The sequence below is a fragment of the Montipora foliosa genome, chromosome 7, assembly GCF_036669935.1.
Source record: "Montipora foliosa isolate CH-2021 chromosome 7, ASM3666993v2, whole genome shotgun sequence".
Lineage (NCBI taxonomy): Eukaryota > Metazoa > Cnidaria > Anthozoa > Scleractinia > Acroporidae > Montipora > Montipora foliosa.
In genome coordinates, this window is record NC_090875.1 from 36,866,900 (window position 1) to 36,893,159 (window position 26,260).

Consider the following 26,260-nt stretch of genomic DNA (forward strand, 5'->3'; position numbering starts at 1 on the left):
TTAAAGAACTTAACTCCCTTGTTTTCTCATTCTTCTGGAAAACCAAGCGGGAGCTCGTTGCACGTGCTGTGGTCGTTCAGCCCACATCGCTGGGAGGTTTCTCGGTGGTGGACATTAAGCTCAAGGTTTGGTCGCTTCTGGGTCAGTGGGTCAAACGGTCTACTTTGTCCTCGTCAAGCTGGTCCTCCTTTGTGTCGTACTGGTTTCAATCGTGTTTTGCTGCCTCCTCTCTTGATGTTTTCTCCCGTCCCGCTGCCTTCGACAGGTCCCTGTTACCGCCATTTTACTCCTCTTTGCTTTTGGCCTGGGAGTCGCTTGGTGGCTCTTTTTCCCCCTCCCGGGGAACTTTGGTTTTCGCATCCTCTGACCCTCACGTTGTCGCCTCCGTGGCTTTTTTTCTCTGCCAAAGTCGGTTACCAGTTTCTTTTATCCTGTTCCTCTGTCACACCGCACTGTGTAGTTAAGTTCTTTCCCTCCTTTGGGGACCTTTACTGGTATGATACGTGGCGCCAGTTCCACTTCTTTGATTTTGACCGCTTTGTTGTTGATTTCTCCTGGAAGGTAGCTCATGGTGTGATTTACACTGCTGAGCGTCTTCTCTCTTTTGGTTTATCTGTCTCCTCCGCTTGTTTTTGTGGTCCTGTCGTCGAGTCACTGTCGCATTTGCTCTTTGTGTGTCCCCTTGCTCAAAGTGTTGTTGGTTGGCTACAGTCCCTCCTTTTTCATTTCTCGCCTATGTGTCCTGTGCTTGAGCGTCGCCATTTACTTTTTGGTTTCAATTCCACTGAGCTTCACGCAGTGCCCAAAGTCTTCAGTTACCTGTTGTGTGCCTGTAAGTTTCACATCTGGCTGGCCCGCAATGACTACCGCTTTCGTTCTGTCAACCTGGGGCCCTCGCCGTCATTGAGGGAGCAAAGGCCCGTGTCAAGTTCCACCTCCCCTTGCTCTTCAAGCGTTTTTCAACCCGGAGACGTCGACGTTATTTTGCCCGCCAGTGGGGGGCGGATGGAGTCATCGCCTCTATGTTTCCAACAAGCTCGTTTTTCGCTTCGGGCCACCTGCTTAATTCACCCTCTGTACCACCTGATTTGCTTAGTTTTATTTCGCCTCTGTCGCCTAATACTGGTGACCAATGCCTCAGGCGTTGGATGAGTCTGTCGACTGGTGACCTTTGGTCTGCCATTCACCACGCTGCTCATCGAGCAGCTCATATATTAAACTGATTTTTGGAACTGGGCCGTGGAAAAGAGGCTTGCCTCGTCCCGGCCACGGGTTGCCTCGGTATAGCACTACCTCCGAGCGTGGCCCACTTCCTCTGGGGAAGAAATAATCAAGTGAAAGCAGAACAAATGACCAAGCAACCAACCTTCACATTCTCTTCTCTTTTCTAGGTAGCATAGCAGCGAGTGGACAGCACGACACGACAGGACGAGGAGCACGTGACCCCCATTACCACATGGTATGCGCAGACAAGTTGCGTTTTGCGGTTCCGGAGAGGTTGAAAAGGCATACTTACCTGACGCGGGAGGCACTGTGATCAGGGAGGCAGTCCTCTCAAGGTGAGGCTCTTTCATTGCACTTCGATTGGGTTGACCCTTGCGATTACCCAAATGTGGGTAACTCGAGCGTATAATTTCTGGTAGTGGGGACCTGCGTTCGCGCTAGTCCCCGCACCAAACCCCGGTGGCAAAGTTGGCTAATGGGAAGGTTTGTTGGTAACGTTTCAGGCAGGGCAGGGAAGGAGATGCGGTGGCGGTGTAAGGACTAAGGAAGGTGAGTTGTATTTGTGAATTCCACTGCTGAAATTGTAGGTGAATGTTCCGTACTTGGTGCACTGCAAAACTGTGATTTTATTTCTTTCATTCTTGGCCGTAGAGAGAGCGAGAGGACGTGTTTATTTCAGCCGCATCGATTTCCATCGATAGACGAGTGAGACAAGAAAATGCCAGCGGGTCGAGCTCTTATCCTCGTGCATCGTTTCGAAAACGTAAGTGGATGTGTGTTTGTACTGCTCCATCGCGATAGATTTCTTTTGCGTTGTGTTATGTTGCGTTCTGGAGAGCCCGTTTTGCATTGAGTAACTGAGGACCCGCCAGATCAGTTGGCGTTACATTTCTGTGGCCAACACTTTGTGGTTTCTCTATGTTATCAGTTAATTGGATTGTTATCATAAAAAGTAAATCTTTCATGGTCAGGATAGTGTCTTATCGGCCCTTTGAATACGTACTGTCCGTGTTGAGCAGGGAACAGTAAGACTTTGAAGTGCGCTACGTCACGTAAGTCACGTTTTCGCAGGATCAATGTTGTAGTGTTGTAGCCTTCGTTGTATGCATATCATCCGGGCTAGGTTAACTTCCATCTAATGCATAACAGTGCATGCATTTTTTACTTGTCGTATCCTGTTCTTTGCTCACACGAAAAGATACGTTTCATGTCATAAACGTTGGATTGATAAGATCTCGCGCGCACGCGCTCCCTTGGGAATACAAGTTCCACTTTCTCGTGTGAACTATTTTGTTTTTGTTGTATGTCTCATCTTTGACATATCGTTGGCATGTTGTGTTCAAAAAACCTGGTTTGGAATGTTCTTTCATTAAAGGAAACTGAGATTTTTTGAGATAATCAAGTGTACAGAAGGAAAAAGGGAAGCCTACAACACGGGGTATTCCCAGGCGGTCTCCCATCCAAGTACTAACCCCGCCCGACAGGGCTTAACTTCGGTGATCGGACGAGAACCGGTGTTTTCCCTGTGGTATGGTCGTAGACAAGTAATTCGCCGTGAAAATTAACTTTGTTATAAGGGAAAATAAAAACGAGGTCAGAGCAAGCACAATGTGCATTTGTCCTCTTGCCGTCAACGCAAGTGCCATGCAATGCTGGTCCTGCTGCCCACTGTACAAGGGCGATCGTTGTGTGCGCCTCGCTTTCAGGTTGGCTTTGGGCATTCCTTCCTTGGCACGGATTGTAATCGGACCACCATATCTCGTGGCCATGAGACTGGGAGCACCTTGTCCGCTGTGAGCATTTACGGGCATCGCTTCTCGGCCTTTTGGCTAAGATCAAGTGTAGTATCTGTTCTTATCAGCTTAATATCTGATACGCTGCTCATCGAGCAGCTCATATATTAAACTGATTTTTGGAACTGGGCCGTGGAAAAGAGGCTTGCCTCGTCCCGGCCACGGGTTGCCTCGGTATAGCACTACCTCCGAGCGTGGCCCACTTCCCTCTGGGGAAGAAATAATCAAGTGAAAGCAGAACAAATGACCAAGCAACCAACCTTCACATTTCTCTTCTCTTTTCTAGGTAGCATAGCAGCGAGTGGACAGCACGACACGACAGGACGAGGAGCACGTGACCCCCATTACCACATGGTATGCGCAGACAAGTTGCGTTTTTGCGGTTCCGGAGAGGTTGAAAAGGCATACTTACCTGACGCGGGTTTTTATTATCTGCCAGGTTCGTGCCTTTCCTTGTGGTACGCGTAAGTTCCGTATTGGAATTGGAGTGTGGGGACAAGCGTTTTTGGGATTTGTGGTAAGATTTTTGATTCCTGAGTTTTACTGGTGACCCTCCTGGGGACTTATGCTTGGCGTCCTGCCATAACCCAGGGTAGCCAGTCTTTCTGTTCCCTTCCTGGGAGCTTTGCTTTCCGGGGGGACTGTTTTTTCTCTTTTTCCCTTTTCATCATGCCTCTTGCGGCCTTTAAGAGGACAGTAGTCCTCGACCTTTCCGATGTTCCAACCTCTGTTCCCAGGGCGGAACTTGTTACAGCCATCAAGGGAAAGTTCACCCCCTTTGTGATTGACAGTATTCAGTTTGTTCCCGTAAAACTGGTTCAGATTACTTTCGCTGACCCAAAATGTAAAAATATTGTTGAAGGTTATGATTTTGTCACTTTAGCTGGTGCTAAGTGCAAAGTCATGTATGCTGGGCCTCGAGCTCAAAATGTTATGTTGTATCACTATCCCTTTGAGGAGAGTGATGATCGCCTCCGGCCCTACTTTTCCTCGTACGGGAAGGTGGAGACGATAAGGCACCAGCATTACCCGGGTGACCCTGCAATCTGCACTGGAGCCCGTATCATCAAAATGGTTCGTTCTGGCCGGATCCCTCGTAATCTGGACATTGCTGGATATAAATGTAAGGTGTGGTATGTGGGTCAGCCGGCCGAATGTGATATCTGTCGTGGGGAACACCTCACCAAAAACTGTGACTTGCGCGGGAAGTGCCGCAGGTGTCGGGAGCCTGGTCACATGGCCAGGGATTGCCCAACCCCCCCAATGCCTGGGGGAACCCACCATCTTCGCCTGCGACCCCCGCCCATCCGTCCGCTTCACTTGTTGTTGGTGCCACTCCCCCGGAGTCGCTGCCTCCCCTCCTGGATGTCAGTTCTGGTCCTGAGGACCTTCCCACTTCTCCTGCAAGCTCTGACCATGAGGACTCTGGGGACGAGGGGGTAACCCTTCGTCCTCCTGCCCCCACGCAACCTGGTATTTCAAGTTGGGGTTCCCACACCGACCTCAGGGACAATGAGTTATCCCCCCTGGTACTCCACCCATGGCCTCTCCTGCCACCAGTAAATGTTAAGGAGGGTGCGGCCCTCCCTAAAACGGTAATGGTGGGTCCTCGACGCGCGTGCAGGTGGCTGCCTCCCCCGCCGCTGCGTCTGATGGTTTGGCTGCGCCACAGAGTAATACAATGTTAACACTAGTAGTAACGTAGTTGGTGTAATGGACAATACTACTATAGTTAATGGAAAAGAAATGGAAATGGATAATAGTAATAATGTAGTTACTGGAAAAGAAATGACAAATAATGCTGTAGTTAATGGAAAAGAAATGGAAATGGATAATAGTAATAATGGAAAAGAAATGGATACGAATGATAATGAACTAGTTAATGAGACTGAATACAGTCAAAGTATATTTAGTGACGATGACCCTTTAACGGGCATCAATGTAACCCCTGTAAATACCCCACAGGTTCTATCTCTGTCTCCCGTAATGGTTAACGAGGTCGAGCTGACTGATTCACCAGTCACTAAGCGTGGACTTTCGGATGTTGAGGCTTCCTCTGATGATCAGGTCAAGTCTAAGAAGAAAGCGAAGAAACCTCTTCCTGGTTCTGCGGTCCCCGGCCGCTCGAAGTCTGGAAAGGGCAGGGAGTCTGGGAGGGCTGTTCATTCTGGCCTTCCCTCCTTGGCTCCCCCTGCCCCGGTTCGGAGCCGTCGCTCCTAGTTGTGCTGTCTCTCTCTTTCTTCTCAGTTATGGCTCTCTCTATCCTCTCCTTAAACACCAATGGTCTCAGGGACTCGTCCAAGCGCGCTGGTGTTCTGCACTGGTTACGTTCCTTTCCTCAGGTCCCTGACATTGTCTGCCTACAAGAGGGCCCACTGCTCTTCAGACAGTGAATGTCAGTCTGGTTTCGTTCATCTGGTTTTAATGCAGTTGCTTCTGTTGGCTCTGCACACTCTTGTGGTTGCATCATTTTATTCCGCCCCACGGTCACCCTTACGAGCTCTTGGTGTGACACCGCTGGGCGTGTTGTTTTTTGCCACTTTACCCATTCTGGGCACCCGTTTCGTATCTGCTGTCTCTACGCCCCCAATCGCAACCCAGCCCGTGACGACTTCCTGGACGACGTCTCGTCTTGGGTTGATCCCACCTATCCGACCTTCCTTGCCGGGGACTTTAACACTGTGTTCGACCGCGCCCTCGATCGTCGGGGCTCCAATGTCTCTGACACTTCCCGCGAAAGTACTGCTACCTTAAAACGTCTTTTTGACTCCTGCTGTTGTCTGGACATTTGGAGGCACCTGCATCCTTCCGATTCTGCCTTCTCTTGGACTCGCTCAGACGGCCTTATGGCCTCCCGTATTGATCTCATTGGTGCCCCGTACTCCTGTTACCATCAGTCTTGACTTGCGATATTATTCCTTGTCCGTTTTCGGATCACTGTGGTGTGGTGCTTTCTTGTAGTGTCCCAGACATTGCTGCTCCTGGGACAGTTTCTGGAAGCTCAACATTTCTGTCCTCAATGATGAGGACTATATCCAGCATATCACTAATTTTTGGTCCGTTTGGAGGCAGTCCATGCTGTCCTTCCCGTCACTAGCTAAGTGGTGGGATAAGGGCAAGAGCCAAATCAAAGGCCTCACAATTAAATATTGCGCTGAGCGCTCGAAAGAAAACATCGCAGTGTCGAGACCTCCTTGGCCGACTAGCTGGGCATCTTAAGAACCGTGTTGATGCCGGTTTCACCTCCTGTGTTGAGCCGTACCATTCTACCCTGTCTGCCCTTGCTGCCCTAGACCTCGAGGCAGCTCGGGGAGCCCAAGTCCGTGCTCGGGCCAATGGGTTGAGGAAGGTGAAACCTCCTCGGCCTTTTTCTTCCGTCTGGAAAAGAAGCGTGCCGCCGACCGACTTATTTCAGCACTTCGATGCGATGATGGCACAGTGGTCTCGAGTTCAAAGGACCTATGCCAGGCTTTTGCTTCCTTTTATTCTAACTTGTTTAGTGCCGAGCCTACTGACGGGGACGTGGCTCTTTCCCTGCTCGACGCCCTCACCTCCACCTTGTCCGCCGACCAGGCTCAACAGTGTGATGGTCCTCTCCAGTCGGAGGAGTGTTATACTGCTTTATGTGGGATGGCTCGAGGCAAGACCCCGGGCTTGGATGGCCTCCCTATGGAGTTTTATGTCAAATTCTGGCCGGTGCTCGGACAGGACCTCGTGCTCGTCCTGAACTCATGTTATGAGGCTGGCACTCTCAGCCTCTCTCAGCGTCGAGGCATCATTTCTCTCATCTTTAAGACGGGTGACCGGCTGAACCCTCGTAACTGGCGGCCAATTTCCCTCCTTAGTGTGGACTACAAGCTCGCTGCCCGCGTCATCGCTGGGCGTCTCCTGAAGGTTATTCATGCCGTGGTGGCTGAGGATCAAACCTGTGGTGTCCCCGGTCGTTATATTGGTGAGAACGTCGCTTATCTCCGAGACATGGTCCATTACGCCACGCAATCCGGGTCTCCTTGTGCCATCCTCTCGCTCGACCAAGAAAAAGCGTTTGATCGCGTTGATTGGTCCTTTCTGCATGCCACCCTCTGCAGAATGGGTTTCCAAACCTCCTTTCTGCGCTGGATCCGCCTTTTCTATAATGCTGTTCAGAGTGCTGTCATTGTTAACGGTCATGTCTCAAACTTTTTCAGTCTCACACGGGGGGTGCGTCAAGGCTGCCCCCTCGCACCTTTGCTGTATGTTATGGTCGCTGAGGTCTTGGCCGCCAATATTCGAGCAAATCCCGCCATTACTGGACCTTTGCTGCCTGGACTGCCCTCACCGCTCTCTCCAATTTCCCAGTACGCGGATGACACATCGCTCATCTTGTCCTCCGATGCCTCCATTAGGGCTGTTTTTGACACCTACACAAGGTATGAGCTTGGTTCTGGATCCAAGCTCAACCTGACAAAGTCTCGCGGCTTGTGGCTGGGGTCTTGGGCTGGCCGAACTGACCCCCCTGTCCCTCTCGACTGGACATCTTCTAAGCTTAAAATCCTCGGAGTCTTCATTGGCCCGCATGACATTGATGAACTAATTGGCGGCCTCGGATAGAGGCTGTGGAACGCGTCCTCTCCTCCTGGCGTCAGCGCTCCTTGTCTTTTCATGGCAAGGCTTTGGTCATCAATTGCCTGGCCCTCGCCAGGGTTTGGTATGTGGCATCCCTGGTCCACATGCCCCCCTGGGTACTTAAAGAACTTAACTCCCTTGTTTTCTCATTCTTCTGGAAAACCAAGCGGGAGCTCGTTGCACGTGCTGTGGTCGTTCAGCCCACATCGCTGGGAGGTTTCTCGGTGGTGGACATTAAGCTCAAGGTTTGGTCGCTTCTGGGTCAGTGGGTCAAACGGTCTACTTTGTCCTCGTCAAGCTGGTCCTCCTTTGTGTCGTACTGGTTTCAATCGTGTTTTGCTGCCTCCTCTCTTGATGTTTTCTCCCGTCCCGCTGCCTTCGACAGGTCCCTGTTACCGCCATTTTACTCCTCTTTGCTTTTGGCCTGGGAGTCGCTTGGTGGCTCTTTTTCCCCCTCCCGGGGAACTTTGGTTTTCGCATCCTCTGACCCTCACGTTGTCGCCTCCGTGGCTTTTTTTCTCTGCCAAAGTCGGTTACCAGTTTCTTTTATCCTGTTCCTCTGTCACACCGCACTGTGTAGTTAAGTTCTTTCCCTCCTTTGGGGACCTTTACTGGTATGATACGTGGCGCCAGTTCCACTTCTTTGATTTTGACCGCTTTGTTGTTGATTTCTCCTGGAAGGTAGCTCATGGTGTGATTTACACTGCTGAGCGTCTTCTCTCTTTTGGTTTATCTGTCTCCTCCGCTTGTTTTTGTGGTCCTGTCGTCGAGTCACTGTCGCATTTGCTCTTTGTGTGTCCCCTTGCTCAAAGTGTTGTTGGTTGGCTACAGTCCCTCCTTTTTCATTTCTCGCCTATGTGTCCTGTGCTTGAGCGTCGCCATTTACTTTTTGGTTTCAATTCCACTGAGCTTCACGCAGTGCCCAAAGTCTTCAGTTACCTGTTGTGTGCCTGTAAGTTTCACATCTGGCTGGCCCGCAATGACTACCGCTTTCGTTCTGTCAACCTGGGGCCCTCGCCGTCATTGAGGGAGCAAAGGCCCGTGTCAAGTTCCACCTCCCCTTGCTCTTCAAGCGTTTTTCAACCCGGAGACGTCGACGTTATTTTGCCCGCCAGTGGGGGGCGGATGGAGTCATCGCCTCTATGTTTCCAACAAGCTCGTTTTTCGCTTCGGGCCACCTGCTTAATTCACCCTCTGTACCACCTGATTTGCTTAGTTTTATTTCGCCTCTGTCGCCTAATACTGGTGACCAATGCCTCAGGCGTTGGATGAGTCTGTCGACTGGTGACCTTTGGTCTGCCATTCACCGCTGCTCATCGAGCAGCTCATATATTAAACTGATTTTTGGAACTGGGCCGTGGAAAAGAGGCTTGCCTCGTCCCGGCCACGGGTTGCCTCGGTATAGCACTACCTCCGAGCGTGGCCCACTTCCCTCTGGGGAAGAAATAATCAAGTGAAAGCAGAACAAATGACCAAGCAACCAACCTTCACATTCTCTTCTCTTTTCTAGGTAGCATAGCAGCGAGTGGACAGCACGACACGACAGGACGAGGAGCACGTGACCCCCATTACCACATGGTATGCGCAGACAAGTTGCGTTTTGCGGTTCCGGAGAGGTTGAAAAGGCATACTTACCTGACGCGGGAGGCACTGTGATCAGGGAGGCAGTCCTCTCAAGGTGAGGCTCTTTCATTGCACTTCGATTGGGTTGACCCTTGCGATTACCCCAAATGTGGGTAACTCGAGCGTATAATTTCTGGTAGTGGGGACCTGCGTTCGCGCTAGTCCCCGCACCAAACCCCGGTGGCAAAGTTGGCTAATGGGAAGGTTTGTTGGTAACGTTTCAGGCAGGGCAGGGAAGGAGATGCGGTGGCGGTGTAAGGACTAAGGAAGGTGAGTTGTATTTGTGAATTCCACTGCTGAAATTGTAGGTGAATGTTCCGTACTTGGTGCACTGCAAAACTGTGATTTTATTTCTTTCATTCTTGGCCGTAGAGAGAGCGAGAGGACGTGTTTATTTCAGCCGCATCGATTTCCATCGATAGACGAGTGAGACAAGAAAATGCCAGCGGGTCGAGCTCTTATCCTCGTGCATCGTTTCGAAAACGTAAGTGGATGTGTGTTTGTACTGCTCCATCGCGATAGATTTCTTTTGCGTTGTGTTATGTTGCGTTCTGGAGAGCCCGTTTTGCATTGAGTAACTGAGGACCCGCCAGATCAGTTGGCGTTACATTTCTGTGGCCAACACTTTGTGGTTTCTCTATGTTATCAGTTAATTGGATTGTTATCATAAAAAGTAAATCTTTCATGGTCAGGATAGTGTCTTATCGGCCCTTTGAATACGTACTGTCCGTGTTGAGCAGGGAACAGTAAGACTTTGAAGTGCGCTACGTCACGTAAGTCACGTTTTCGCAGGATCAATGTTGTAGTGTTGTAGCCTTCGTTGTATGCATATCATCCGGGCTAGGTTAACTTCCATCTAATGCATAACAGTGCATGCATTTTTTACTTGTCGTATCCTGTTCTTTGCTCACACGAAAAGATACGTTTCATGTCATAAACGTTGGATTGATAAGATCTCGCGCGCACGCGCTCCCTTGGGAATACAAGTTCCACTTTCTCGTGTGAACTATTTTGTTTTTGTTGTATGTCTCATCTTTGACATATCGTTGGCATGTTGTGTTCAAAAAACTGGTTTGGAATGTTCTTTCATTAAAGGAAACTGAGATTTTTTGAGATAATCAAGTGTACAGAAGGAAAAAGGGAAGCCTACAACACGGGGTATTCCCAGGCGGTCTCCCATCCAAGTACTAACCCCGCCCGACAGGGCTTAACTTCGGTGATCGGACGAGAACCGGTGTTTTCCCTGTGGTATGGTCGTAGACAAGTAATTCGCCGTGAAAATTAACTTTGTTATAAGGGAAAATAAAAACGAGGTCAGAGCAAGCACAATGTGCATTTGTCCTCTTGCCGTCAACGCAAGTGCCATGCAATGCTGGTCCTGCTGCCCACTGTACAAGGGCGATCGTTGTGTGCGCCTCGCTTTCAGGTTGGCTTTGGGCATTCCTTCCTTGGCACGGATTGTAATCGGACCACCATATCTCGTGGCCATGAGACTGGGAGCACCTTGTCCGCTGTGAGCATTTACGGGCATCGCTTCTCGGCCTTTTGGCTAAGATCAAGTGTAGTATCTGTTCTTATCAGCTTAATATCTGATACGCTGCTCATCGAGCAGCTCATATATTAAACTGATTTTTGGAACTGGGCCGTGGAAAAGAGGCTTGCCTCGTCCCGGCCACGGGTTGCCTCGGTATAGCACTACCTCCGAGCGTGGCCCACTTCCCTCTGGGGAAGAAATAATCAAGTGAAAGCAGAACAAATGACCAAGCAACCAACCTTCACATTTCTCTTCTCTTTTCTAGGTAGCATAGCAGCGAGTGGACAGCACGACACGACAGGACGAGGAGCACGTGACCCCCATTACCACATGGTATGCGCAGACAAGTTGCGTTTTTGCGGTTCCGGAGAGGTTGAAAAGGCATACTTACCTGACGCGGGTTTTTATTATCTGCCAGGTTCGTGCCTTTCCTTGTGGTACGCGTAAGTTCCGTATTGGAATTGGAGTGTGGGGACAAGCGTTTTTGGGATTTGTGGTAAGATTTTTGATTCCTGAGTTTTACTGGTGACCCTCCTGGGGACTTATGCTTGGCGTCCTGCCATAACCCAGGGTAGCCAGTCTTTCTGTTCCCTTCCTGGGAGCTTTGCTTTCCGGGGGGACTGTTTTTTCTCTTTTTCCCTTTTCATCATGCCTCTTGCGGCCTTTAAGAGGACAGTAGTCCTCGACCTTTCCGATGTTCCAACCTCTGTTCCCAGGGCGGAACTTGTTACAGCCATCAAGGGAAAGTTCACCCCCTTTGTGATTGACAGTATTCAGTTTGTTCCCGTAAAACTGGTTCAGATTACTTTCGCTGACCCAAAATGTAAAAATATTGTTGAAGGTTATGATTTTGTCACTTTAGCTGGTGCTAAGTGCAAAGTCATGTATGCTGGGCCTCGAGCTCAAAATGTTATGTTGTATCACTATCCCTTTGAGGAGAGTGATGATCGCCTCCGGCCCTACTTTTCCTCGTACGGGAAGGTGGAGACGATAAGGCACCAGCATTACCCGGGTGACCCTGCAATCTGCACTGGAGCCCGTATCATCAAAATGGTTCGTTCTGGCCGGATCCCTCGTAATCTGGACATTGCTGGATATAAATGTAAGGTGTGGTATGTGGGTCAGCCGGCCGAATGTGATATCTGTCGTGGGGAACACCTCACCAAAAACTGTGACTTGCGCGGGAAGTGCCGCAGGTGTCGGGAGCCTGGTCACATGGCCAGGGATTGCCCAACCCCCCCAATGCCTGGGGGAACCCACCATCTTCGCCTGCGACCCCCGCCCATCCGTCCGCTTCACTTGTTGTTGGTGCCACTCCCCCGGAGTCGCTGCCTCCCCTCCTGGATGTCAGTTCTGGTCCTGAGGACCTTCCCACTTCTCCTGCAAGCTCTGACCATGAGGACTCTGGGGACGAGGGGGTAACCCTTCGTCCTCCTGCCCCCACGCAACCTGGTATTTCAAGTTGGGGTTCCCACACCGACCTCAGGGACAATGAGTTATCCCCCCTGGTACTCCACCCATGGCCTCTCCTGCCACCAGTAAATGTTAAGGAGGGTGCGGCCCTCCCTAAAACGGTAATGGTGGGTCCTCGACGCGCGTGCAGGTGGCTGCCTCCCCCGCCGCTGCGTCTGATGGTTTGGCTGCGCCACAGAGTAATACAATGTTAACACTAGTAGTAACGTAGTTGGTGTAATGGACAATACTACTATAGTTAATGGAAAAGAAATGGAAATGGATAATAGTAATAATGTAGTTACTGGAAAAGAAATGACAAATAATGCTGTAGTTAATGGAAAAGAAATGGAAATGGATAATAGTAATAATGGAAAAGAAATGGATACGAATGATAATGAACTAGTTAATGAGACTGAATACAGTCAAAGTATATTTAGTGACGATGACCCTTTAACGGGCATCAATGTAACCCCTGTAAATACCCCACAGGTTCTATCTCTGTCTCCCGTAATGGTTAACGAGGTCGAGCTGACTGATTCACCAGTCACTAAGCGTGGACTTTCGGATGTTGAGGCTTCCTCTGATGATCAGGTCAAGTCTAAGAAGAAAGCGAAGAAACCTCTTCCTGGTTCTGCGGTCCCCGGCCGCTCGAAGTCTGGAAAGGGCAGGGAGTCTGGGAGGGCTGTTCATTCTGGCCTTCCCTCCTTGGCTCCCCCTGCCCCGGTTCGGAGCCGTCGCTCCTAGTTGTGCTGTCTCTCTCTTTCTTCTCAGTTATGGCTCTCTCTATCCTCTCCTTAAACACCAATGGTCTCAGGGACTCGTCCAAGCGCGCTGGTGTTCTGCACTGGTTACGTTCCTTTCCTCAGGTCCCTGACATTGTCTGCCTACAAGAGGGCCCACTGCTCTTCAGACAGTGAATGTCAGTCTGGTTTCGTTCATCTGGTTTTAATGCAGTTGCTTCTGTTGGCTCTGCACACTCTTGTGGTTGCATCATTTTATTCCGCCCCACGGTCACCCTTACGAGCTCTTGGTGTGACACCGCTGGGCGTGTTGTTTTTTGCCACTTTACCCATTCTGGGCACCCGTTTCGTATCTGCTGTCTCTACGCCCCCAATCGCAACCCAGCCCGTGACGACTTCCTGGACGACGTCTCGTCTTGGGTTGATCCCACCTATCCGACCTTCCTTGCCGGGGACTTTAACACTGTGTTCGACCGCGCCCTCGATCGTCGGGGCTCCAATGTCTCTGACACTTCCCGCGAAAGTACTGCTACCTTAAAACGTCTTTTTGACTCCTGCTGTTGTCTGGACATTTGGAGGCACCTGCATCCTTCCGATTCTGCCTTCTCTTGGACTCGCTCAGACGGCCTTATGGCCTCCCGTATTGATCTCATTGGTGCCCCGTACTCCTGTTACCATCAGTCTTGACTTGCGATATTATTCCTTGTCCGTTTTCGGATCACTGTGGTGTGGTGCTTTCTTGTAGTGTCCCAGACATTGCTGCTCCTGGGACAGTTTCTGGAAGCTCAACATTTCTGTCCTCAATGATGAGGACTATATCCAGCATATCACTAATTTTTGGTCCGTTTGGAGGCAGTCCATGCTGTCCTTCCCGTCACTAGCTAAGTGGTGGGATAAGGGCAAGAGCCAAATCAAAGGCCTCACAATTAAATATTGCGCTGAGCGCTCGAAAGAAAACATCGCAGTGTCGAGACCTCCTTGGCCGACTAGCTGGGCATCTTAAGAACCGTGTTGATGCCGGTTTCACCTCCTGTGTTGAGCCGTACCATTCTACCCTGTCTGCCCTTGCTGCCCTAGACCTCGAGGCAGCTCGGGGAGCCCAAGTCCGTGCTCGGGCCAATGGGTTGAGGAAGGTGAAACCTCCTCGGCCTTTTTCTTCCGTCTGGAAAAGAAGCGTGCCGCCGACCGACTTATTTCAGCACTTCGATGCGATGATGGCACAGTGGTCTCGAGTTCAAAGGACCTATGCCAGGCTTTTGCTTCCTTTTATTCTAACTTGTTTAGTGCCGAGCCTACTGACGGGGACGTGGCTCTTTCCCTGCTCGACGCCCTCACCTCCACCTTGTCCGCCGACCAGGCTCAACAGTGTGATGGTCCTCTCCAGTCGGAGGAGTGTTATACTGCTTTATGTGGGATGGCTCGAGGCAAGACCCCGGGCTTGGATGGCCTCCCTATGGAGTTTTATGTCAAATTCTGGCCGGTGCTCGGACAGGACCTCGTGCTCGTCCTGAACTCATGTTATGAGGCTGGCACTCTCAGCCTCTCTCAGCGTCGAGGCATCATTTCTCTCATCTTTAAGACGGGTGACCGGCTGAACCCTCGTAACTGGCGGCCAATTTCCCTCCTTAGTGTGGACTACAAGCTCGCTGCCCGCGTCATCGCTGGGCGTCTCCTGAAGGTTATTCATGCCGTGGTGGCTGAGGATCAAACCTGTGGTGTCCCCGGTCGTTATATTGGTGAGAACGTCGCTTATCTCCGAGACATGGTCCATTACGCCACGCAATCCGGGTCTCCTTGTGCCATCCTCTCGCTCGACCAAGAAAAAGCGTTTGATCGCGTTGATTGGTCCTTTCTGCATGCCACCCTCTGCAGAATGGGTTTCCAAACCTCCTTTCTGCGCTGGATCCGCCTTTTCTATAATGCTGTTCAGAGTGCTGTCATTGTTAACGGTCATGTCTCAAACTTTTTCAGTCTCACACGGGGGGTGCGTCAAGGCTGCCCCCTCGCACCTTTGCTGTATGTTATGGTCGCTGAGGTCTTGGCCGCCAATATTCGAGCAAATCCCGCCATTACTGGACCTTTGCTGCCTGGACTGCCCTCACCGCTCTCTCCAATTTCCCAGTACGCGGATGACACATCGCTCATCTTGTCCTCCGATGCCTCCATTAGGGCTGTTTTTGACACCTACACAAGGTATGAGCTTGGTTCTGGATCCAAGCTCAACCTGACAAAGTCTCGCGGCTTGTGGCTGGGGTCTTGGGCTGGCCGAACTGACCCCCCTGTCCCTCTCGACTGGACATCTTCTAAGCTTAAAATCCTCGGAGTCTTCATTGGCCCGCATGACATTGATGAACTAATTGGCGGCCTCGGATAGAGGCTGTGGAACGCGTCCTCTCCTCCTGGCGTCAGCGCTCCTTGTCTTTTCATGGCAAGGCTTTGGTCATCAATTGCCTGGCCCTCGCCAGGGTTTGGTATGTGGCATCCCTGGTCCACATGCCCCCCTGGGTACTTAAAGAACTTAACTCCCTTGTTTTCTCATTCTTCTGGAAAACCAAGCGGGAGCTCGTTGCACGTGCTGTGGTCGTTCAGCCCACATCGCTGGGAGGTTTCTCGGTGGTGGACATTAAGCTCAAGGTTTGGTCGCTTCTGGGTCAGTGGGTCAAACGGTCTACTTTGTCCTCGTCAAGCTGGTCCTCCTTTGTGTCGTACTGGTTTCAATCGTGTTTTGCTGCCTCCTCTCTTGATGTTTTCTCCCGTCCCGCTGCCTTCGACAGGTCCCTGTTACCGCCATTTTACTCCTCTTTGCTTTTGGCCTGGGAGTCGCTTGGTGGCTCTTTTTCCCCCTCCCGGGGAACTTTGGTTTTCGCATCCTCTGACCCTCACGTTGTCGCCTCCGTGGCTTTTTTTCTCTGCCAAAGTCGGTTACCAGTTTCTTTTATCCTGTTCCTCTGTCACACCGCACTGTGTAGTTAAGTTCTTTCCCTCCTTTGGGGACCTTTACTGGTATGATACGTGGCGCCAGTTCCACTTCTTTGATTTTGACCGCTTTGTTGTTGATTTCTCCTGGAAGGTAGCTCATGGTGTGATTTACACTGCTGAGCGTCTTCTCTCTTTTGGTTTATCTGTCTCCTCCGCTTGTTTTTGTGGTCCTGTCGTCGAGTCACTGTCGCATTTGCTCTTTGTGTGTCCCCTTGCTCAAAGTGTTGTTGGTTGGCTACAGTCCCTCCTTTTTCATTTCTCGCCTATGTGTCCTGTGCTTGAGCGTCGCCATTTACTTTTTGGTTTCAATTCCACTGAGCTTCACGCAGTGCCCAAAGTCTTCAGTTACCTGTTGTGTGCCTGTAAGTTTCACATCTGGCTGGCCCGCAATGACTACCGCTTTCGTTCTGTCAACCTGGGGCCCTCGCCGTCATTGAGGGAGCAAAGGCCCGTGTCAAGTTCCACCTCCCCTTGCTCTTCAAGCGTTTTTCAACCCGGAGACGTCGACGTTATTTTGCCCGCCAGTGGGGGGCGGATGGAGTCATCGCCTCTATGTTTCCAACAAGCTCGTTTTTCGCTTCGGGCCACCTGCTTAATTCACCCTCTGTACCACCTGATTTGCTTAGTTTTATTTCGCCTCTGTCGCCTAATACTGGTGACCAATGCCTCAGGCGTTGGATGAGTCTGTCGACTGGTGACCTTTGGTCTGCCATTCACCGCTGCTCATCGAGCAGCTCATATATTAAACTGATTTTTGGAACTGGGCCGTGGAAAAGAGGCTTGCCTCGTCCCGGCCACGGGTTGCCTCGGTATAGCACTACCTCCGAGCGTGGCCCACTTCCCTCTGGGGAAGAAATAATCAAGTGAAAGCAGAACAAATGACCAAGCAACCAACCTTCACATTCTCTTCTCTTTTCTAGGTAGCATAGCAGCGAGTGGACAGCACGACACGACAGGACGAGGAGCACGTGACCCCCATTACCACATGGTATGCGCAGACAAGTTGCGTTTTGCGGTTCCGGAGAGGTTGAAAAGGCATACTTACCTGACGCGGGAGGCACTGTGATCAGGGAGGCAGTCCTCTCAAGGTGAGGCTCTTTCATTGCACTTCGATTGGGTTGACCCTTGCGATTACCCCAAATGTGGGTAACTCGAGCGTATAATTTCTGGTAGTGGGGACCTGCGTTCGCGCTAGTCCCCGCACCAAACCCCGGTGGCAAAGTTGGCTAATGGGAAGGTTTGTTGGTAACGTTTCAGGCAGGGCAGGGAAGGAGATGCGGTGGCGGTGTAAGGACTAAGGAAGGTGAGTTGTATTTGTGAATTCCACTGCTGAAATTGTAGGTGAATGTTCCGTACTTGGTGCACTGCAAAACTGTGATTTTATTTCTTTCATTCTTGGCCGTAGAGAGAGCGAGAGGACGTGTTTATTTCAGCCGCATCGATTTCCATCGATAGACGAGTGAGACAAGAAAATGCCAGCGGGTCGAGCTCTTATCCTCGTGCATCGTTTCGAAAACGTAAGTGGATGTGTGTTTGTACTGCTCCATCGCGATAGATTTCTTTTGCGTTGTGTTATGTTGCGTTCTGGAGAGCCCGTTTTGCATTGAGTAACTGAGGACCCGCCAGATCAGTTGGCGTTACATTTCTGTGGCCAACACTTTGTGGTTTCTCTATGTTATCAGTTAATTGGATTGTTATCATAAAAAGTAAATCTTTCATGGTCAGGATAGTGTCTTATCGGCCCTTTGAATACGTACTGTCCGTGTTGAGCAGGGAACAGTAAGACTTTGAAGTGCGCTACGTCACGTAAGTCACGTTTTCGCAGGATCAATGTTGTAGTGTTGTAGCCTTCGTTGTATGCATATCATCCGGGCTAGGTTAACTTCCATCTAATGCATAACAGTGCATGCATTTTTTACTTGTCGTATCCTGTTCTTTGCTCACACGAAAAGATACGTTTCATGTCATAAACGTTGGATTGATAAGATCTCGCGCGCACGCGCTCCCTTGGGAATACAAGTTCCACTTTCTCGTGTGAACTATTTTGTTTTTGTTGTATGTCTCATCTTTGACATATCGTTGGCATGTTGTGTTCAAAAATACTGGTTTGGAATGTTCTTTCATTAAAGGAAACTGAGATTTTTTGAGATAATCAAGTGTACAGAAGGAAAAAGGGAAGCCTACAACACGGGGTATTCCCAGGCGGTCTCCCATCCAAGTACTAACCCCGCCCGACAGGGCTTAACTTCGGTGATCGGACGAGAACCGGTGTTTTCCCTGTGGTATGGTCGTAGACAAGTAATTCGCCGTGAAAATTAACTTTGTTATAAGGGAAAATAAAAACGAGGTCAGAGCAAGCACAATGTGCATTTGTCCTCTTGCCGTCAACGCAAGTGCCATGCAATGCTGGTCCTGCTGCCCACTGTACAAGGGCGATCGTTGTGTGCGCCTCGCTTTCAGGTTGGCTTTGGGCATTCCTTCCTTGGCACGGATTGTAATCGGACCACCATATCTCGTGGCCATGAGACTGGGAGCACCTTGTCCGCTGTGAGCATTTACGGGCATCGCTTCTCGGCCTTTTGGCTAAGATCAAGTGTAGTATCTGTTCTTATCAGCTTAATATCTGATACGCTGCTCATCGAGCAGCTCATATATTAAACTGATTTTTGGAACTGGGCCGTGGAAAAGAGGCTTGCCTCGTCCCGGCCACGGGTTGCCTCGGTATAGCACTACCTCCGAGCGTGGCCCACTTCCCTCTGGGGAAGAAATAATCAAGTGAAAGCAGAACAAATGACCAAGCAACCAACCTTCACATTTCTCTTCTCTTTTCTAGGTAGCATAGCAGCGAGTGGACAGCACGACACGACAGGACGAGGAGCACGTGACCCCCATTACCACATGGTATGCGCAGACAAGTTGCGTTTTTGCGGTTCCGGAGAGGTTGAAAAGGCATACTTACCTGACGCGGGTTTTTATTATCTGCCAGGTTCGTGCCTTTCCTTGTGGTACGCGTAAGTTCCGTATTGGAATTGGAGTGTGGGGACAAGCGTTTTTGGGATTTGTGGTAAGATTTTTGATTCCTGAGTTTTACTGGTGACCCTCCTGGGGACTTATGCTTGGCGTCCTGCCATAACCCAGGGTAGCCAGTCTTTCTGTTCCCTTCCTGGGAGCTTTGCTTTCCGGGGGGACTGTTTTTTCTCTTTTTCCCTTTTCATCATGCCTCTTGCGGCCTTTAAGAGGACAGTAGTCCTCGACCTTTCCGATGTTCCAACCTCTGTTCCCAGGGCGGAACTTGTTACAGCCATCAAGGGAAAGTTCACCCCCTTTGTGATTGACAGTATTCAGTTTGTTCCCGTAAAACTGGTTCAGATTACTTTCGCTGACCCAAAATGTAAAAATATTGTTGAAGGTTATGATTTTGTCACTTTAGCTGGTGCTAAGTGCAAAGTCATGTATGCTGGGCCTCGAGCTCAAAATGTTATGTTGTATCACTATCCCTTTGAGGAGAGTGATGATCGCCTCCGGCCCTACTTTTCCTCGTACGGGAAGGTGGAGACGATAAGGCACCAGCATTACCCGGGTGACCCTGCAATCTGCACTGGAGCCCGTATCATCAAAATGGTTCGTTCTGGCCGGATCCCTCGTAATCTGGACATTGCTGGATATAAATGTAAGGTGTGGTATGTGGGTCAGCCGGCCGAATGTGATATCTGTCGTGGGGAACACCTCACCAAAAACTGTGACTTGCGCGGGAAGTGCCGCAGGTGTCGGGAGCCTGGTCACATGGCCAGGGATTGCCCAACCCCCCCAATGCCTGGGGGAACCCACCATCTTCGCCTGCGACCCCCGCCCATCCGTCCGCTTCACTTGTTGTTGGTGCCACTCCCCCGGAGTCGCTGCCTCCCCTCCTGGATGTCAGTTCTGGTCCTGAGGACCTTCCCACTTCTCCTGCAAGCTCTGACCATGAGGACTCTGGGGACGAGGGGGTAACCCTTCGTCCTCCTGCCCCCACGCAACCTGGTATTTCAAGTTGGGGTTCCCACACCGACCTCAGGGACAATGAGTTATCCCCCCTGGTACTCCACCCATGGCCTCTCCTGCCACCAGTAAATGTTAAGGAGGGTGCGGCCCTCCCTAAAACGGTAATGGTGGGTCCTCGACGCGCGTGCAGGTGGCTGCCTCCCCCGCCGCTGCGTCTGATGGTTTGGCTGCGCCACAGAGTAATACAATGTTAACACTAGTAGTAACGTAGTTGGTGTAATGGACAATACTACTATAGTTAATGGAAAAGAAATGGAAATGGATAATAGTAATAATGTAGTTACTGGAAAAGAAATGACAAATAATGCTGTAGTTAATGGAAAAGAAATGGAAATGGATAATAGTAATAATGGAAAAGAAATGGATACGAATGATAATGAACTAGTTAATGAGACTGAATACAGTCAAAGTATATTTAGTGACGATGACCCTTTAACGGGCATCAATGTAACCCCTGTAAATACCCCACAGGTTCTATCTCTGTCTCCCGTAATGGTTAACGAGGTCGAGCTGACTGATTCACCAGTCACTAAGCGTGGACTTTCGGATGTTGAGGCTTCCTCTGATGATCAGGTCAAGTCTAAGAAGAAAGCGAAGAAACCTCTTCCTGGTTCTGCGGTCCCCGGCCGCTCGAAGTCTGGAAAGGGCAGGGAGTCTGGGAGGGCTGTTCATTCTGGCCTTCCCTCCTTGGCTCCCCCTGCCCCGGTTCGGAGCCGTCGCTCCTAGTTGTGCTGTCTCTCTCTTTCTTCTCAGTTATGGCTCTCTCTATCCTCTCCTTAAACACCAATGGTCTCAGGGACTCGTCCAAGCGCGCTGGTGTTCTGCACTGGTTACGTTCCTTTCCTCAGGTCCCTGACATTGTCTGCCTACAAGAGGGCCCACTGCTCTTCAGACAGTGAATGTCAGTCTGGTTTCGTTCATCTGGTTTTAATGCAGTTGCTTCTGTTGGCTCTGCACACTCTTGTGGTTGCATCATTTTATTCCGCCCCACGGTCACCCTTACGAGCTCTTGGTGTGACACCGCTGGGCGTGTTGTTTTTTGCCACTTTACCCATTCTGGGCACCCGTTTCGTATCTGCTGTCTCTACGCCCCCAATCGCAACCCAGCCCGTGACGACTTCCTGGACGACGTCTCGTCTTGGGTTGATCCCACCTATCCGACCTTCCTTGCCGGGGACTTTAACACTGTGTTCGACCGCGCCCTCGATCGTCGGGGCTCCAATGTCTCTGACACTTCCCGCGAAAGTACTGCTACCTTAAAACGTCTTTTTGACTCCTGCTGTTGTCTGGACATTTGGAGGCACCTGCATCCTTCCGATTCTGCCTTCTCTTGGACTCGCTCAGACGGCCTTATGGCCTCCCGTATTGATCTCATTGGTGCCCCGTACTCCTGTTACCATCAGTCTTGACTTGCGATATTATTCCTTGTCCGTTTTCGGATCACTGTGGTGTGGTGCTTTCTTGTAGTGTCCCAGACATTGCTGCTCCTGGGACAGTTTCTGGAAGCTCAACATTTCTGTCCTCAATGATGAGGACTATATCCAGCATATCACTAATTTTTGGTCCGTTTGGAGGCAGTCCATGCTGTCCTTCCCGTCACTAGCTAAGTGGTGGGATAAGGGCAAGAGCCAAATCAAAGGCCTCACAATTAAATATTGCGCTGAGCGCTCGAAAGAAAACATCGCAGTGTCGAGACCTCCTTGGCCGACTAGCTGGGCATCTTAAGAACCGTGTTGATGCCGGTTTCACCTCCTGTGTTGAGCCGTACCATTCTACCCTGTCTGCCCTTGCTGCCCTAGACCTCGAGGCAGCTCGGGGAGCCCAAGTCCGTGCTCGGGCCAATGGGTTGAGGAAGGTGAAACCTCCTCGGCCTTTTTCTTCCGTCTGGAAAAGAAGCGTGCCGCCGACCGACTTATTTCAGCACTTCGATGCGATGATGGCACAGTGGTCTCGAGTTCAAAGGACCTATGCCAGGCTTTTGCTTCCTTTTATTCTAACTTGTTTAGTGCCGAGCCTACTGACGGGGACGTGGCTCTTTCCCTGCTCGACGCCCTCACCTCCACCTTGTCCGCCGACCAGGCTCAACAGTGTGATGGTCCTCTCCAGTCGGAGGAGTGTTATACTGCTTTATGTGGGATGGCTCGAGGCAAGACCCCGGGCTTGGATGGCCTCCCTATGGAGTTTTATGTCAAATTCTGGCCGGTGCTCGGACAGGACCTCGTGCTCGTCCTGAACTCATGTTATGAGGCTGGCACTCTCAGCCTCTCTCAGCGTCGAGGCATCATTTCTCTCATCTTTAAGACGGGTGACCGGCTGAACCCTCGTAACTGGCGGCCAATTTCCCTCCTTAGTGTGGACTACAAGCTCGCTGCCCGCGTCATCGCTGGGCGTCTCCTGAAGGTTATTCATGCCGTGGTGGCTGAGGATCAAACCTGTGGTGTCCCCGGTCGTTATATTGGTGAGAACGTCGCTTATCTCCGAGACATGGTCCATTACGCCACGCAATCCGGGTCTCCTTGTGCCATCCTCTCGCTCGACCAAGAAAAAGCGTTTGATCGCGTTGATTGGTCCTTTCTGCATGCCACCCTCTGCAGAATGGGTTTCCAAACCTCCTTTCTGCGCTGGATCCGCCTTTTCTATAATGCTGTTCAGAGTGCTGTCATTGTTAACGGTCATGTCTCAAACTTTTTCAGTCTCACACGGGGGGTGCGTCAAGGCTGCCCCCTCGCACCTTTGCTGTATGTTATGGTCGCTGAGGTCTTGGCCGCCAATATTCGAGCAAATCCCGCCATTACTGGACCTTTGCTGCCTGGACTGCCCTCACCGCTCTCTCCAATTTCCCAGTACGCGGATGACACATCGCTCATCTTGTCCTCCGATGCCTCCATTAGGGCTGTTTTTGACACCTACACAAGGTATGAGCTTGGTTCTGGATCCAAGCTCAACCTGACAAAGTCTCGCGGCTTGTGGCTGGGGTCTTGGGCTGGCCGAACTGACCCCCCTGTCCCTCTCGACTGGACATCTTCTAAGCTTAAAATCCTCGGAGTCTTCATTGGCCCGCATGACATTGATGAACTAATTGGCGGCCTCGGATAGAGGCTGTGGAACGCGTCCTCTCCTCCTGGCGTCAGCGCTCCTTGTCTTTTCATGGCAAGGCTTTGGTCATCAATTGCCTGGCCCTCGCCAGGGTTTGGTATGTGGCATCCCTGGTCCACATGCCCCCCTGGGTACTTAAAGAACTTAACTCCCTTGTTTTCTCATTCTTCTGGAAAACCAAGCGGGAGCTCGTTGCACGTGCTGTGGTCGTTCAGCCCACATCGCTGGGAGGTTTCTCGGTGGTGGACATTAAGCTCAAGGTTTGGTCGCTTCTGGGTCAGTGGGTCAAACGGTCTACTTTGTCCTCGTCAAGCTGGTCCTCCTTTGTGTCGTACTGGTTTCAATCGTGTTTTGCTGCCTCCTCTCTTGATGTTTTCTCCCGTCCCGCTGCCTTCGACAGGTCCCTGTTACCGCCATTTTACTCCTCTTTGCTTTTGGCCTGGGAGTCGCTTGGTGGCTCTTTTTCCCCCTCCCGGGGAACTTTGGTTTTCGCATCCTCTGACCCTCACGTTGTCGCCTCCGTGGCTTTTTTTCTCTGCCAAAGTCGGTTACCAGTTTCTTTTATCCTGTTCCTCTGTCACACCGCACTGTGTAGTTAAGTTCTTTCCCTCCTTTGGGGACCTTTACTGGTATGATACGTGGCGCCAGTTCCACTTCTTTGATTTTGACCGCTTTGTTGTTGATTTCTCCTGGAAGGTAGCTCATGGTGTGATTTACACTGCTGAGCGTCTTCTCTCTTTTGGTTTATCTGTCTCCTCCGCTTGTTTTTGTGGTCCTGTCGTCGAGTCACTGTCGCATTTGCTCTTTGTGTGTCCCCTTGCTCAAAGTGTTGTTGGTTGGCTACAGTCCCTCCTTTTTCATTTCTCGCCTATGTGTCCTGTGCTTGAGCGTCGCCATTTACTTTTTGGTTTCAATTCCACTGAGCTTCACGCAGTGCCCAAAGTCTTCAGTTACCTGTTGTGTGCCTGTAAGTTTCACATCTGGCTGGCCCGCAATGACTACCGCTTTCGTTCTGTCAACCTGGGGCCCTCGCCGTCATTGAGGGAGCAAAGGCCCGTGTCAAGTTCCACCTCCCCTTGCTCTTCAAGCGTTTTTCAACCCGGAGACGTCGACGTTATTTTGCCCGCCAGTGGGGGGCGGATGGAGTCATCGCCTCTATGTTTCCAACAAGCTCGTTTTTCGCTTCGGGCCACCTGCTTAATTCACCCTCTGTACCACCTGATTTGCTTAGTTTTATTTCGCCTCTGTCGCCTAATACTGGTGACCAATGCCTCAGGCGTTGGATGAGTCTGTCGACTGGTGACCTTTGGTCTGCCATTCACCGCTGCTCATCGAGCAGCTCATATATTAAACTGATTTTTGGAACTGGGCCGTGGAAAAGAGGCTTGCCTCGTCCCGGCCACGGGTTGCCTCGGTATAGCACTACCTCCGAGCGTGGCCCACTTCCCTCTGGGGAAGAAATAATCAAGTGAAAGCAGAACAAATGACCAAGCAACCAACCTTCACATTCTCTTCTCTTTTCTAGGTAGCATAGCAGCGAGTGGACAGCACGACACGACAGGACGAGGAGCACGTGACCCCCATTACCACATGGTATGCGCAGACAAGTTGCGTTTTGCGGTTCCGGAGAGGTTGAAAAGGCATACTTACCTGACGCGGGAGGCACTGTGATCAGGGAGGCAGTCCTCTCAAGGTGAGGCTCTTTCATTGCACTTCGATTGGGTTGACCCTTGCGATTACCCCAAATGTGGGTAACTCGAGCGTATAATTTCTGGTAGTGGGGACCTGCGTTCGCGCTAGTCCCCGCACCAAACCCGGTGGCAAAGTTGGCTAATGGGAAGGTTTGTTGGTAACGTTTCAGGCAGGGCAGGGAAGGAGATGCGGTGGCGGTGTAAGGACTAAGGAAGGTGAGTTGTATTTGTGAATTCCACTGCTGAAATTGTAGGTGAATGTTCCGTACTTGGTGCACTGCAAAACTGTGATTTTATTTCTTTCATTCTTGGCCGTAGAGAGAGCGAGAGGACGTGTTTATTTCAGCCGCATCGATTTCCATCGATAGACGAGTGAGACAAGAAAATGCCAGCGGGTCGAGCTCTTATCCTCGTGCATCGTTTCGAAAACGTAAGTGGATGTGTGTTTGTACTGCTCCATCGCGATAGATTTCTTTTGCGTTGTGTTATGTTGCGTTCTGGAGAGCCCGTTTTGCATTGAGTAACTGAGGACCCGCCAGATCAGTTGGCGTTACATTTCTGTGGCCAACACTTTGTGGTTTCTCTATGTTATCAGTTAATTGGATTGTTATCATAAAAAGTAAATCTTTCATGGTCAGGATAGTGTCTTATCGGCCCTTTGAATACGTACTGTCCGTGTTGAGCAGGGAACAGTAAGACTTTGAAGTGCGCTACGTCACGTAAGTCACGTTTTCGCAGGATCAATGTTGTAGTGTTGTAGCCTTCGTTGTATGCATATCATCCGGGCTAGGTTAACTTCCATCTAATGCATAACAGTGCATGCATTTTTTACTTGTCGTATCCTGTTCTTTGCTCACACGAAAAGATACGTTTCATGTCATAAACGTTGGATTGATAAGATCTCGCGCGCACGCGCTCCCTTGGGAATACAAGTTCCACTTTCTCGTGTGAACTATTTTGTTTTTGTTGTATGTCTCATCTTTGACATATCGTTGGCATGTTGTGTTCAAAAAACCTGGTTTGGAATGTTCTTTCATTAAAGGAAACTGAGATTTTTTGAGATAATCAAGTGTACAGAAGGAAAAAGGGAAGCCTACAACACGGGGTATTCCCAGGCGGTCTCCCATCCAAGTACTAACCCCGCCCGACAGGGCTTAACTTCGGTGATCGGACGAGAACCGGTGTTTTCCCTGTGGTATGGTCGTAGACAAGTAATTCGCCGTGAAAATTAACTTTGTTATAAGGGAAAATAAAAACGAGGTCAGAGCAAGCACAATGTGCATTTGTCCTCTTGCCGTCAACGCAAGTGCCATGCAATGCTGGTCCTGCTGCCCACTGTACAAGGGCGATCGTTGTGTGCGCCTCGCTTTCAGGTTGGCTTTGGGCATTCCTTCCTTGGCACGGATTGTAATCGGACCACCATATCTCGTGGCCATGAGACTGGGAGCACCTTGTCCGCTGTGAGCATTTACGGGCATC

General features: G+C 50.6%; 15 non-coding genes across 15 annotated transcripts; 11 read left to right on the forward strand and 4 right to left on the reverse strand.

Moving 5' to 3' along the window:
* Positions 1-1,122: 1,122 nt before the first annotated feature.
* On the forward strand, positions 1,123-1,315 carry LOC138012133 (U2 spliceosomal RNA). The gene has a single exon (XR_011124998.1). It is a non-coding gene; the product is annotated as a U2 spliceosomal RNA (small nuclear RNA).
* A 193-nt stretch (positions 1,316-1,508) lies between these two features.
* On the forward strand, positions 1,509-1,671 carry LOC138011982 (U1 spliceosomal RNA). The gene has a single exon (XR_011124879.1). It is a non-coding gene; the product is annotated as a U1 spliceosomal RNA (small nuclear RNA).
* Positions 1,672-2,647: 976 nt separating this feature from the next.
* LOC138012154 (5S ribosomal RNA) lies at positions 2,648-2,766 on the reverse strand. The gene has a single exon (XR_011125013.1). It is a non-coding gene; the product is annotated as a 5S ribosomal RNA (ribosomal RNA).
* Positions 2,767-3,033: 267 nt separating this feature from the next.
* LOC138012033 (U2 spliceosomal RNA) lies at positions 3,034-3,225 on the forward strand. The gene has a single exon (XR_011124924.1). It is a non-coding gene; the product is annotated as a U2 spliceosomal RNA (small nuclear RNA).
* Positions 3,226-8,864: 5,639 nt separating this feature from the next.
* On the forward strand, positions 8,865-9,055 carry LOC138012123 (U2 spliceosomal RNA). Its single transcript, XR_011124991.1, has one exon. It is a non-coding gene; the product is annotated as a U2 spliceosomal RNA (small nuclear RNA).
* A 194-nt stretch (positions 9,056-9,249) lies between these two features.
* Positions 9,250-9,413, forward strand: LOC138011950 (U1 spliceosomal RNA). Its single transcript, XR_011124850.1, has one exon. It is a non-coding gene; the product is annotated as a U1 spliceosomal RNA (small nuclear RNA).
* A 975-nt stretch (positions 9,414-10,388) lies between these two features.
* On the reverse strand, positions 10,389-10,507 carry LOC138012155 (5S ribosomal RNA). The gene has a single exon (XR_011125014.1). It is a non-coding gene; the product is annotated as a 5S ribosomal RNA (ribosomal RNA).
* A 267-nt stretch (positions 10,508-10,774) lies between these two features.
* LOC138012034 (U2 spliceosomal RNA) lies at positions 10,775-10,966 on the forward strand. The gene has a single exon (XR_011124925.1). It is a non-coding gene; the product is annotated as a U2 spliceosomal RNA (small nuclear RNA).
* Positions 10,967-16,605: 5,639 nt separating this feature from the next.
* LOC138012124 (U2 spliceosomal RNA) lies at positions 16,606-16,796 on the forward strand. Its single transcript, XR_011124992.1, has one exon. It is a non-coding gene; the product is annotated as a U2 spliceosomal RNA (small nuclear RNA).
* Positions 16,797-16,990: 194 nt separating this feature from the next.
* Positions 16,991-17,154, forward strand: LOC138011951 (U1 spliceosomal RNA). The gene has a single exon (XR_011124851.1). It is a non-coding gene; the product is annotated as a U1 spliceosomal RNA (small nuclear RNA).
* A 976-nt stretch (positions 17,155-18,130) lies between these two features.
* On the reverse strand, positions 18,131-18,249 carry LOC138012156 (5S ribosomal RNA). The gene has a single exon (XR_011125015.1). It is a non-coding gene; the product is annotated as a 5S ribosomal RNA (ribosomal RNA).
* A 267-nt stretch (positions 18,250-18,516) lies between these two features.
* LOC138012035 (U2 spliceosomal RNA) lies at positions 18,517-18,708 on the forward strand. Its single transcript, XR_011124926.1, has one exon. It is a non-coding gene; the product is annotated as a U2 spliceosomal RNA (small nuclear RNA).
* A 5,639-nt stretch (positions 18,709-24,347) lies between these two features.
* LOC138012125 (U2 spliceosomal RNA) lies at positions 24,348-24,538 on the forward strand. Its single transcript, XR_011124993.1, has one exon. It is a non-coding gene; the product is annotated as a U2 spliceosomal RNA (small nuclear RNA).
* Positions 24,539-24,732: 194 nt separating this feature from the next.
* Positions 24,733-24,896, forward strand: LOC138011952 (U1 spliceosomal RNA). The gene has a single exon (XR_011124852.1). It is a non-coding gene; the product is annotated as a U1 spliceosomal RNA (small nuclear RNA).
* A 975-nt stretch (positions 24,897-25,871) lies between these two features.
* Positions 25,872-25,990, reverse strand: LOC138012157 (5S ribosomal RNA). The gene has a single exon (XR_011125016.1). It is a non-coding gene; the product is annotated as a 5S ribosomal RNA (ribosomal RNA).
* Between the last annotated feature and the right edge of the window lie 270 nt (positions 25,991-26,260).